This window comes from Anas platyrhynchos, chromosome 3, assembly GCF_047663525.1.
Source record: "Anas platyrhynchos isolate ZD024472 breed Pekin duck chromosome 3, IASCAAS_PekinDuck_T2T, whole genome shotgun sequence".
Lineage (NCBI taxonomy): Eukaryota > Metazoa > Chordata > Aves > Anseriformes > Anatidae > Anas > Anas platyrhynchos.
The window spans coordinates 92,896,126-92,908,836 of NC_092589.1; the positions used below are offsets into that span (position 1 = coordinate 92,896,126).

Below are 12,711 nucleotides of genomic sequence, written 5' to 3' on the forward strand. Positions count from 1 at the left end.
GTTAAATTGCTGAAGCTCTCATATGTGAAGCAGTATTACAGCTCAGTGATATTAAGTTAAATGAAGAACCAGCGGTAGAGTGAATTACAGGGAGATAATAAAAAAATAAGAGTATTATTTGGAATTGCTACATACAAACTAATCTTGAACCTCCCTTAGCAGTCATAGAATCACAGAATGGTTTGGGTTGGAAGGGCCCTTAAAGATCAACCAGTTCCAACACCCCTGCTATGGGCAGGGCCTCCCACCAGGTTCTTCAAAAGCCCCATCCAGCCTGGCCCAGAACATTTCCACGGATGGGGCATCCACAGCTTCTCTGGGCAACCTGTTCCAATAGTTCTGTCTTCATAAACAGCCATAAGGAATTTCTATAAAGTCACAATCTATATGGCTCCGTTCATTTATTCTGATTTTTTTGAAATGGGAGTATTGAATATAGAGGAAAGGTCTTTGCAGCGTATCCACCAGTATCCTGTTCACATACTAATGAAATGTGGAGCATCTGCATATGTGCCAGAATAACTAGAAACACTTAAGATCTGAGCTTTCTTTTTATAGCTTGCTTTAGTTTCATGTTATTCTCCACAGACAGTTAAATCAAATGGAGTTACCTTAGATTTACTCATCTACTGCAGTCAGATGGAAGAAAAAGATAAGACATTCTCTTGTTTATTCTGCAGGGTTTTACACTTTTGTGTCTGGCTTTAATCCCTTTGAAGCATACTTAGTCTTGTAAGTTATTTAGTTTTCTTCTAGTGCCTATGTGAAAAAAAAGAAAAAAAAAGTTATTTAAAGTCTTGTCCTTTATCATTAGATAGCCTGTCCACAGGATGGGAACATTAACCTGCTGAGGAAATTCTTTTTAAGAAAGCTGTAGGTTGTAAATGAATTATCCTCTCTTTCGTGACAGTGGTGCCATATTCTCCCTCCTTTTCAAGGACCTTTCTTGACTTCAGCAATAATCTGACACCTTACGCTGGTGGAGCTTAAAGGTGAAAAGTGAAAGGGGAGGCTGTGAGAGGACAGATATATTTATATAAACAAAAGTCTGCTCTAGCCAAAGGAAAAAAAATAAAGCTAGGCTGTACAGAGTGCAATGGCAGCTTTATAGCTCTTTCTGGCTCTGAATAATTAGCTCTTTGTTGTGGTAGAGCAGGGGGCAGCAGCATCCTCTTTATAACGGGCATTAGCTCTGAGTATGCTACTTTTAATTACAGAAATGAACCTCAAACAGAAGAAAGTTAGCACCATAATTCTTTTTTTCTCCCCTTGTACCCTGAGCTTCCATTGCACTGGTGATCAGAGCCCCCTCCAGAGGGAGTTAACTTCACCTCAGGGGGGATCCCTGCGTGTCTTCCGTGAAATCCAACCCCTCATGCGAGCCCCATCACATCAGGCCTGACGAAGCAGCTATCCGAGACGAGGTTAATTCATAATGAAATGATCTGCTGCTGCTCCAGGGCAGAGGATGTGTTACCGGAGTGTTAAGATTAACTATTTCATCTGGAACACAGGGAGCAATGGAGCATCTCTGTGGAAGGCAGTTATTCCGAGTTAATATATTATAGGTGACAGATTTGCAAATTCTTTTTTCTTTCTCCAAAACTCTGTAAGTAGTTCACTTTCTGGGAAAGGCTACACATATGCTAACGGGGGAGCACCAGGTCAGGAAGATGGCTCCGGTCACAGTCTCCTTGCCTCGGCTGTTTAAGTGCCCGCTGCAGCTGCAGATGCTGCCGAAGTGGCCTAGGCTTGCACCTCCTGCAAGTCCCATTAACTGCTGCAGCGAGCAACCTGGGGGCTCTTCTCCCCTGGGTCCTGACCTCAGCTTAAATATTCTACACACCGATGCCTGAAATGTGCTCTGGCTGTTCCTTTGAGCAAGCAGAAGCCTTTAGGCTGCCATTAAAAGATACTGTTTTGTAAGAGTCTCCCCAGCAGCCTGGGCTCGGAGTTTGCTTGGGTGAGCAAACGCAGGTGCTCCCAGGAAGCCTCAGAGCCACGCAGGAGGCCGGGCGGAGGATCTGCTCAGCAGATCCACCTGCTGGCTGCTGCTTGACAGATCCGGGTTGAGACTAAGAAACAAGGAGACCATAAATGCTATCAGCAACCTAAACTGGGAAGTTCAAGCTCTTAATCACGAGCAGACATTTCAGCACAACCCGTGTACTGGGCAAACCAACAGGCCGACAAGTATCGGCTTCCTCTTGGTGTTACAGGCAAATCTGCAGGTGTTGCTGTAGGTGTTTATTTTTCTTCAAAATGTCTGCTCCGGGTTGCCAGGCAACTTCAGCAGCCCTGTTACATGTGCTAGATAGGAACTACCAATGCTTTTCTTCTTACCCTGAAGTTGATTGTGAGAAAATTCACAATCTTGAGCCTGGTCATTCTTTATTACGGTTCTACTCAGCAGTACAGATTATCTGTACTGAAGAAGCTGTGCGAATTGTTACCAAAATATTCCAGAGGCAATCTTTACTAAATAAAGACCTAAAAACAGCAGAAGAAACCCTTCTTAAAGATAGCAGGCTTGTATGACAGTTTTATTTTGTTACATTCCTACGTATATGAAATGTTTAAAATATCACCTTTCTGTCAGGAACTAAACAATAGATAAGGATAGAGAAAAATTATACAAATTTAGTTTGACATGTATGGTTCCCTTTTAAAGGATGTAAAATATTTAGAGTCAATACCATATGGTTATAGAAGGCTACTATTATTTACTGTATAAAAGGAGATGTGTTAACTTACTCAAAGCAATGAGAGACTGATTAAACAGGCTGGTGTTTTAGTTATTTTAGGTTTCTACTAGGAACCATATCTGAAGTCAAATCACAGCTAGGGTTTGGGTCTCACTACGCTGAGATCTCTGAACAGCTCTTGTGAGACTTTTCATTCAGCTAAGATACATTTTGCAAGACTAATCTGGGTACAGTTAAAATATATAGCAGGCTATCTCTTGAGTCTTCAGCTATCTTGGAATTAACTCCTAAATAAAGAGTAGAAAAAGGATGTGGGGAGGGAATCTGTGCAGTAATGTCAGTAGGAATGTATGGAGTATTGGAGAAAAAATGGGTGTTAAATCCTTTAATTCATTGTCCACAAAAGTGGTAGTACAGGTTGCTTCTTTGTTTTATCTGGAAAAACTCTTGTGTTTAACTTTTAAATTCATTGAATTAGGAGTCACCTCACGTTCCTTGAGTGTAAAGCTTCCTCCTCCAAGAGATTAGTGGATCTGGGGGAGCTGTGAGGGAGGATGAAGGTAAAGATTTCATCAGATTAATTAAACTTCTCTTAACTCTGCAAAAGAGCAAGAAGATACTTCACAGAACTTTGCAGGTGGATGGCTGTTTTTAGTGTATGTCATGATAATATTTCCTAACTGGATTTTGCCATGAATTGGCCAACTAGCAATTTTAGTGAGAACACTGCCTCATCCCATTCCTTTTTTTTCCTTCCCCTGCATAAGGTAACTTTTAGTCATGTCAGAAAACTCAGCTTGGATGACTTAGTTTGCAATAGATACTGTTTGTCTTACCCTTTATCATTAATAGGCCATAGGTTGTCCTTAGCAAGACTTCAGGCACTTCATTGTGCCTTATCTTACAGGTTTATTATGATGACCATATGGGAGCAATGTAACTAATGCAGCCCATTAAATATCATTTTCCCATCATTTTTAGGTAGACATTTCCCACTGTTACTATTCCCTCCATGATTAGGAATCCCTGTCTGTCTGTGTGCTGGCCAGGCAGTACAGGGGCTCAGCCTGGCCATGGCCTGAGCTGGGTTTTGCTGCTTCAAGCCCTTCACTGGGGCCCAGTGGCTGCTGGAGCCCTGCTTTGGCTCCAGCTTTGGGCACCCATCTCACTACCACCAGCAGCAGCCACAGCCTGACAAACAGCAGCCCTTGGTGTACATGGGGCCAGGGGCTGCCAGGCTGCAGAGGGAGAATGAAGTGAGCTGCACTGTGGAAGAGGGCTGTGATAAAAATACTTATAAAAATAAACAAACCCCATGACTGAGGAGAAAGAGGTTTGACACTTTCTGTGGTGAAGACCTGAGGATGCTGAGAGCTCACTGTGACCCCCCTGCAATTTCCCACCCCTGTCCCTGTCCCTCCTGGGGAAGACTGAAGAGTCAACCTTACAACCCAGCAGGAGACTGGAAGCCTGAACATAACTTCAAAGGAAAAAGGTAGAAGACTTAAGCATACAGCAATTCTAAACTCTAATAATTAATGATGCTTTTCTGTATTAGTTAAGTAATATGTATTATGAGACCTTTAGAACAATAATTTCTTGGCTCTGTATAAATTTTGGTTTCTGTTTTGCCTGTAACAGGATTTTGTGTGGGAAACTAGACTTCCTTTATGCAGAGAAATTGATGTTTTTAGGGTGTGTTTCATCTTGGGGAATGCATCTGAAATTATTCAGATAAATCATGTTGTAGATGTTCCTCTCTCTCCATCCACCATAAAGCAAATCCGAATCATCCTGTGTCTCCCTATTCTCAGATAAGTGCCCTCACCGAAGGCTACAAAAGCTATGCTTTCCTCTTCACTTATGTTTTTCATGAATTTTGCTACTTTGGAAGACAAAATGCCCTCTGGGCTGGCTTTCTATCTAGTATCTGGGACATTTGCTAATACATAGAAGATACAGATATTGAGTCCTAGACAAAGAAAAAAATTGAAGCTGGGTGTCCCATGGCTGAACAGTGTAATAATTGCATTGTAGTGTAACAGATGAACGGTGGCACCTACTGTCACCTCTGTGGCAGCACTGTAAAGGAAAATAATGATTCCTGTTTAGTTCTTTGAAAGTACAATTGCACGTGTCAACAGGCAGCAGACAATGCTGGCCTTCAGCTTCCAGGCGGCCGGACCTGCCTGCGATCCTTCATCAGATGCCTGCAGCTGAGGGGGGTCAGAAGCCCAGCTGCTGCCTGCCCTGGTTTCTATTATCTAGCGTTAGATAGGTTCCTGCTTTGTGTGCAGGTTTGGGATTATTGTTCGAAAATGCTTAATTTCCCAACTACTGCACAGCTCTTGATCCTATTTTCGGGGGGCAGAAAACCTAGGTACAGGGATTCGGTGGTGATCATTCAGTGGAGATGGTTCTCAGTCAGAATTTCCCTGAATTATGTAAAAAAAAGACATATATATTTTGAAAAACGAATTTTTAGATAGATAGCTATTTTTTACATGGCTTTTGATTATTTCAAGCCCAATATATCTGATTATTCAAACTAAATAAGAGGCTTAACCCATTAAAGCTGTTATCTTTTTTTCTTCACGCTTTTCTAGGCAAATGATATGTAATGTCATATTTGCATAATGTTCCCAAATTTCATTTGCAAATATATCTCCTCTTCTTTGTTCTTTTAATTGTTTTCTCAGCCCCCATTCAAAAATGATGCATTCTTTTAACAACATATAATTTCTTAGGGCAAAATGATAACCTAAATTCTGTTACTCATAGCTGTGGTACGGTTGAAGTCATAGAGTCAAAATCCTTTTACAACACACTGCTCCTCTGAGGCCTCTCTCCAGGTGATGCTCCTGTTCACTAGGCTGCAACCAGAAGTCTTGGACTTTTTCCTCCTGCTCTCTTTCCCAGTGGATTTTGCATTCATTTCTGCAGAATGGCATTATTAAGAAATGAATACGGTCAATAATGCCCCTAAGGAAGATGAGAGCTGTACATTAAACCTCTTCAGGCAGAGGGGTTTTGTAATATATATGTCAATTCCTTGGCAGTAATGTGTGTGTGTGTGTGAATTGTTGTCAGGTATTAAATATGCGTACTGTCCATATAGGAAAAGAAAGTGCTGCTCCTTCCTTCAAGAGAAGGCTTAGCACTGTGTTCTTACGGATGGAGCCTGATTTATGTTTTCAATAAGGGAGCAAGATTTAAGTCCTCAGAACTTAAAGGCTGTGCACAAAGTTCAGTGTGCTGACCACTTTGGATGTTGTTAACCAGTTCTCACTGGTAAGATTTTTTTTCTGAAACTTCCACTTCACCAGATGGAAAGCTGAAAACATTGTACCTACATTTTCAGATCCTTATTTATGCATCTTATCCCTCCCTGGTGGTCTAGTGGTTAGGATTCGGCGCTTTCACCGCCGCAGCCCGGGTTCGATTCCCGGTCAGGGAAGAGTTTTTTGATGGACAGAGGCCAACAGGATGAGGTTCAACATGGCTAAGTGCTGCCAGGTCCTGCACTTTGGTCACAACAATCCCATGCAGCGCTACAGGCTTGGGGCAGAGTGGCTGGAAAGCTCTGCAGAGGAAAAGGATCTGGGGATGCTGGTCAACGCTTGCATGAACATGAGCCAGCAGTGTGCCCAGGTGGCCAGGAGGGCCAACGGCACCCTGGCTTGTATCAGGAGCGGTGCAGCCAGCTGGACCAGGGAGGTGATCATCCCCCTGTACTCAGCTCTGGTGAGGCTGCACCTCGAGTCCTGTGTTCAGTTTTGGGCCCCTCACTACAAGGAAGGACATCGAGGTGCTTGAGCGAGTCCAGAGAAGGGCGACGAAGCTGGTGAGGGGTCTGGAACACAGGTCCTGTGAGGAGAGGCTGAGGGAACTGGGGTTGTTTAGTTTGCGGAAGAGGAGGCTCAGGGAAGATCTTAGTGCTCTTTACAGATGCCTGAAAGGAAGGTGTGGGGAGCTGGGAGTTGGCCTCTTCACACAGGTAACTAGTGATAGGACTAGTGAATAGATAGGACTAGTGAATGGCCTCAAGTTGCACTGGGGGTGGTTTAGGTTAGAAATTAGGAGACATTTCTTCTCAGAAGGAAGTAGTCAGGCACTGGAACAGGTTGCCCATGGAGGTAGTGGAGTCACCGTCCCCAGGGGTGTTTAAGGAAAGGTTGGACGTGGTGCTTAGGGACATGGTTTAGTGGGTGACATTGGTGATAGAGGGATGGTTGGACCAGATGATCTTGGAGGTCTTTTCCAACCTTAATGATTCTGTGATTTTCTTTTGATGAAGAAGGAAAAACCTCACAATGAAGCTGATGAAAGCCACATAAGTCACAGGGATTTGTATTCTTGAGAATGTAGTTATTAATAACAACAGTTGGTAGTGCTGGGGTTTGACTTTCAGGTAAATCCTTGAACTGGAATATTTGAAAGACATAAGATGAATTTGTGATGTTTTAGACCTGTTACTGTCAAATTATTTGAAGGTATTCAACTGAAAAATAATTTGGGGGTGGGCTGCTAAATGTAGATTTTTTTATATGCCTTGAAATATAGAAGAATCTTTTTTCCTTCTGTTCTGTTAGTGTTCTTCCAACATTTCAACATATTTCTAGATTTCTAAATCTCTTTCATATATCTTTCCAGCATACTTCTATCATACTAGAAAGACCATCATAAGTAATACAAGCATTGTATAGTGCCATACTAAAGATTACACACTTAACCTCTGAGCTAATACCAGTATTCAGGAGAAAGCCTGAAATTCCAGGCTCTTTATGGGTTTAATTAATGACTGGTCCCTCCAAAAGCGTGCACACAACACATGTTCCTGTTAGGAAATGCACTGCAACTATTTTATTACTTTTGACGCAATAACAAGTGGAAGTGATAAAATATAAATTCTGTAGTGCTTCTCTTTAACCATCAGATTTCCAAAATAATGGTTTTGGTGAAAATCATAACTCAATAAATATCTGTAATGTGCAGCTCTTCTTTGATGTTGTATTTTTTGATCTGAAAATACATTTTTTCAAATTGCTTGCATTTCATGACTTAGAAGACATTTCTAATGAACCAAATTTGGATTTTGGAGAGAGTTTGAAACAGAGTTGGGTAAAGGAAATGTCTGCATACCCAAGATTATAATATATTTTTTTCAAATTTATTTTGGAAAACATAAGGGTTTTTTTCATCCTTATGTATATGTGCTGACAATTCCTATCTAATTTTCTAAACAAATAAAATATAACGTAATCTTGCTGCCAAATAGTAATCTATTTTTTGCAGATGTTTTTCTCTTTGTTTTGGTCAAAACAAGATCCAGTGTTTGTCAGAAATGCTCAGTGATGTCTGCCGTGTGGTATTTAAGCATGTCAGGATTTATTTATTTAATTATTCATTCATTTTTAAATGGTGTTTTATGTAGGACAGGTAAACACCGGTCTTAACCTGAGATGAATTTTAGATTTCTAGGAGAATTAACAAGTACGCTTAGGTGGAAGTGCTTGACATATCGCCAGATCAGGCAGAAAACTGAACAACAGCAACTAAGAAAAGAGATTTCTGGGTGGGGTTGGCTGTGAAATGTGACTATTTCCAGCTCCTATGCAAACTGTAATTTCGTACCTTTGTCCTTCCTTAAATTCCTCAAATATTTCTGTCTTCATGTTTACATCTCGTGGAGTACCTGCCAGAAGCAGGTAAGGTGACATTTACATTTACCCTGTTTACAAAGATTATTTTTTGTTAGAAGATAAATACACCGTCTGTTTTTAAATATGCACAAGATGTAGAAAATATACTGGTTTATCTACTAAATATCATATAGTTTAAACAGTAATATAAACAATCATAAATGGAAAGTGATATAGATGGAAGTGACTTCTAAGGAATAAGGATAAAGCTGAAACGATTCCCCTGTAACCAGCTTACTGATATCCTAGATTTTTCTTGAAAGTGGGCTGGCATATTAGGAAGTACATGACTTGAAATTATAAGCATCTGGTCCATTCAGACTCACCACACTAAGTGCCTCTTCTTAAAGGAGGCTGGCAATTGTAGTGGCCCTGCTGCTTGGATGCATGGAGGTTTGTAAAACCAAACAAAAAACTCCATACTCCACCTGTCTTCATGGGCAACACACCTTCCATACAGGTATTACGAATTCTCCAGTGTATAAGAGACTCGTATTAGATGGCCATTTAGTATCTGCAGAAGAATTTGCAGTGTTTACTTCCCATTCTTTTAGAAACCTGTCTTGTCATGGGAGTGAGCTTCCTGCTGGGCATTCCTATCCATTGGTTAAACGGGAAGACAGTGTGGTACTGAGCTACTTTCCATCTTTTGTATGAATAAGTTAGATAACCCAGCCACTGGGCAAGTAATACCTTTAATTGACGCTAACATTACATTCTCAACCCCTGCTGTCCTTTGGTATGACTCAAACATAAATGTTCATTTTCTTTTTCTCTCTCTCTGCCATTTGGTGCTGTGGCAACATTTTTGAGGAGAACAACCTTTCAAATCCATAGGCAGTTTGCTGATGTGATGGCTTTACCCCGCTGGGTAGCTGAAGTCCACCACAATGGCTCTCTCACTCCCCCTCCTCAAAAGAAGTCATGGGGAGAAGAAAATATGCTGGAAAGAGGAAAAAAAGTCACATGTGTTGAGAAATGGAGAATTTCATTAAAGGGAAACAGAAGAGGAAGAAGAAAAAAAAAATGAGAAAAGGCCATGTGGAAGCACAGAGAGAAAAGTTACTTTCTAATTCCCATCAATGAGTGATATTTGGCACGTCCCAGGAAGCAGGCCTCAATAGGCCTAGTGGTCATTTGGGAGGACAGATATCTTCATAATGAGAGCCCTCCCTTTCCTTCCCCTTTCCCACCTTTTATTGCTGAGTGTGACACCACATGGCATGCAATATCCCTTTGGTTTGTTTGGGTCCCCATCCCTTGCCCACCCCCATCCTGCTGGCTCTTGGGGGTTTGCAGGGAGTCCTGATGTGGTGCCAGTATTGTGCAGCAATAGACACAACACTGGTGTGATAGCGGTGCTGTTCTAGCTGCCAGTGCAGAGCATGGCACTGCACGGGCTGCTGCAGGGAAAGTTAACTTTATCCCAGCCAGACCCAGTACAACCTTCACCCCTTATTCTGTAACATTTGTGTCACACCCTGGTCCCACATACTTCAGTATATTGGTATCGCAGTCACCACTGTTACCTGTCCTTTACCATATACATGTATATATAGAGAGAGGTACGTCTTTCCATTCTATAAGCATCTCCCAAAATGTCCGTAGGAACTGTTGATGATTTAGGCTTCATCTGTCAAAGCGTTCACTCAGGACAAGTGGAGCAGGATTTTTGGATGTCAGCACCAGCTTAGCTCGAGTCATTGCTGCACTTGCCGGTTCCTTACGAAGGTGCCCTGTTGTTGGTTCTGCAGTGTCTTCCTATGCTGGCTGCAGGTTCTTCCTGGCTATCCCAGCCAGAACCAATACAGCTGATAAACTCGTAGTTGAAAGAGATTATTTTGTTAAAGTTACAGAGGACCTGAGTAGATTTGCATTGTAAGTGAATTGGTGAATAAGTGAAAGCTGATTATGATTTGCCCTTGTACTTGTGGAATAGTCAACTGCTTTTCATCAATGTGAGGAGAGCTACTGCTGTTTTGTAACGTGAAATCCAAATCTATCCCTGCTTATCTCACTATACTTCAGTGCAAACAGAATCAGAAGGCTGGCAAGGACCTTTACATACTAAGTCAGTGCTCCTGCTGTTGCAGATTGCCGGATGGTGTAAACACTTTACATAAGCTTTCATCTGATCGCAGATAATCTTGCATTAGCGACTTTGCTGGTATTGCATCTCATTCCTAGTTTCTCCTCTCTACTCTCTCTTTTACTAGCTGGGATCCTTTCCTGTCTTTTCCTCACTGTTGTGTGCTTATGTGAATCACAATATCTTCCTGGTTTACCTGGCATACGTATATGGATACGGTTGTTTTATCTTCCACCAGCATCTTCTTTGCTCCATACGTATTCTTCGATCTGTTCTAAATGTGACCAATATTTTCAGCTATTGTTGTTGTCCTTAGATCTTTTTTTCTATTGGAAAATTTTCCCATATAAATGCATATCTTTGTAACATAATCAAATATTGTATCTCACGTCTAGCTAATGTTTTTTAAGCCACTTAATCTCATTCAGCCACGTCCTCTCAGTTAGGTTTGCTGCTGTCTTTCTGTTTATATTATGATCAAAAGTGGGAAAATTTTCCCAAATACTTGTTCAGAAACTCTCTATAACCACAATATAGTTTCTTCAGATTCCAACCTGCACTTACACCGAGGGCACTAAAGTCAAGCATAATATTAACAAATACATTTACTCAGAAGCCACATGAATTAGCTTCTTCATTACCACAGACAAATTTGATACACGTAGTTATTTTGGAAGATGTCATGTCTCTGCACACTTTAATCTTCATGATTCATGTGAAATCTTTGCAGCAGAAAATTCCTGTGAAGTCTTCCTTTTGCACCATGAGTTCTTCTACATGGGAAATTATTCTACAGTGCTTAATCTATGACTCCAGCTCAGAATTTAAATTTTTCAGCAAAGAAATTGCATTAAATGTATATTTTGAAATAAATTACCCAAACAGCACTATCAGTTTGCATCTTCCACATCCTTTGAGCTGCCAGTTGCCATATTAAAAGGCTATCAAGTAAGAATTTTGTACTTACATGTTGCAAGTGACTAGATTGCATACCAAGCAAGAGGGGAGATCTGGGACCCCTTTGGCTATATAATTTATGAATCATATATTTTATGTTTTGAATTTTGGTTTTCTCTAATAGGTTATGTGTCATAAATGATATCCACCAAATTTCCTGATCCTGGTTTTAATCAGAGTTCCATTTGTGTGACCTTCAAAACATTCACTGAGTTTTATGTGGTGTGACATTGGTCTGTAGTGTTATTAATGATTCATTCCTTACTTATATTCTTAAATATTCATGACAGCATTTGTTTCGTTAGTGCTTGTTACATTAGCAGACCCTGGACCATGGTGACTTAGAAAATGAAACAGAAAATGTGATGTTGTGTTCATCTATCTTATACCTCCACTATTGGACATCACTGAGGAAGTTAATACTGTGAATGATGAAAGAATGCTTTTAACACTCGCCAAGTGATTTTTGTCGATGTTTTGCATGCATGCAGGTCTTCATTAGAATTCACAAGTTAAGTGGGGATAAAACACATCCCAGCACACCAGACAGCCTGCGGGCTTCTGCTACTTGACATAGGTTGATGAGGGAAGTCGGAATCAGGCTCACCACATTTTCAATTGAGTGCTTTAGTATTTCTTTTGTAAGACAGCCACATATTTGCACTGCAGAGTGTTTTGGGCGAAAGGAAAGCAGAGAAATACAGGCAGACTAAACTCAATACGATATGTAAGATTTTAGTAGAGGCAGTCACATCTTCACCAGGTGAGGTGAATTATTTCAGAGCACTGTGGCTTAGGATCAATAGCATCAGCCTTACTTGTAAAAGACAGCTTGGTAGGGCACTACTGTGACTAATATCTGTGTCTAAAGGTGCAGCTTCAGCTGCTACTGCTTTCAGATCCCTGTGTCCAAAATAAAGACAGATTCTGCTGCTGATGTTCTTGCCCAGTAAGTTTTGGCACCATTTTGAGAGGTGGCACACATAGCAGTGACCCAGACAAGGCACGCTGAAGATAGAGGTGTATTTGACCAATTTAATTACAACACTGGCTAACCACATGGGGCATACAGGGGCTTGTGCAGTGTTGCAATTGCAATAAATACAGTGCTTTTAGTTATAAATACAGAGCACATAAGACTTAGCTGTCTGCTTAGTGAGGTGTCTACCATTAACAGGTGAAAGTAATTAATGTAAATTATGAGGAGTTAACATAGCTACTGTGCAAGCCTCACAGTGCCATCTTGCCAGAGGATTTA

General features: G+C 41.1%; 1 protein-coding gene and 1 non-coding gene across 2 annotated transcripts in view; both read left to right on the forward strand.

Moving 5' to 3' along the window:
* Positions 1-12,711, forward strand: part of EYS (eyes shut homolog) — a 530,119-nt gene that overhangs the window by 220,090 nt on the left and 297,318 nt on the right. The window lies entirely within an intron of this gene.
* TRNAE-UUC (transfer RNA glutamic acid (anticodon UUC)) lies at positions 6,091-6,162 on the forward strand. The gene has a single exon. It is a non-coding gene; the product is annotated as a tRNA-Glu (tRNA).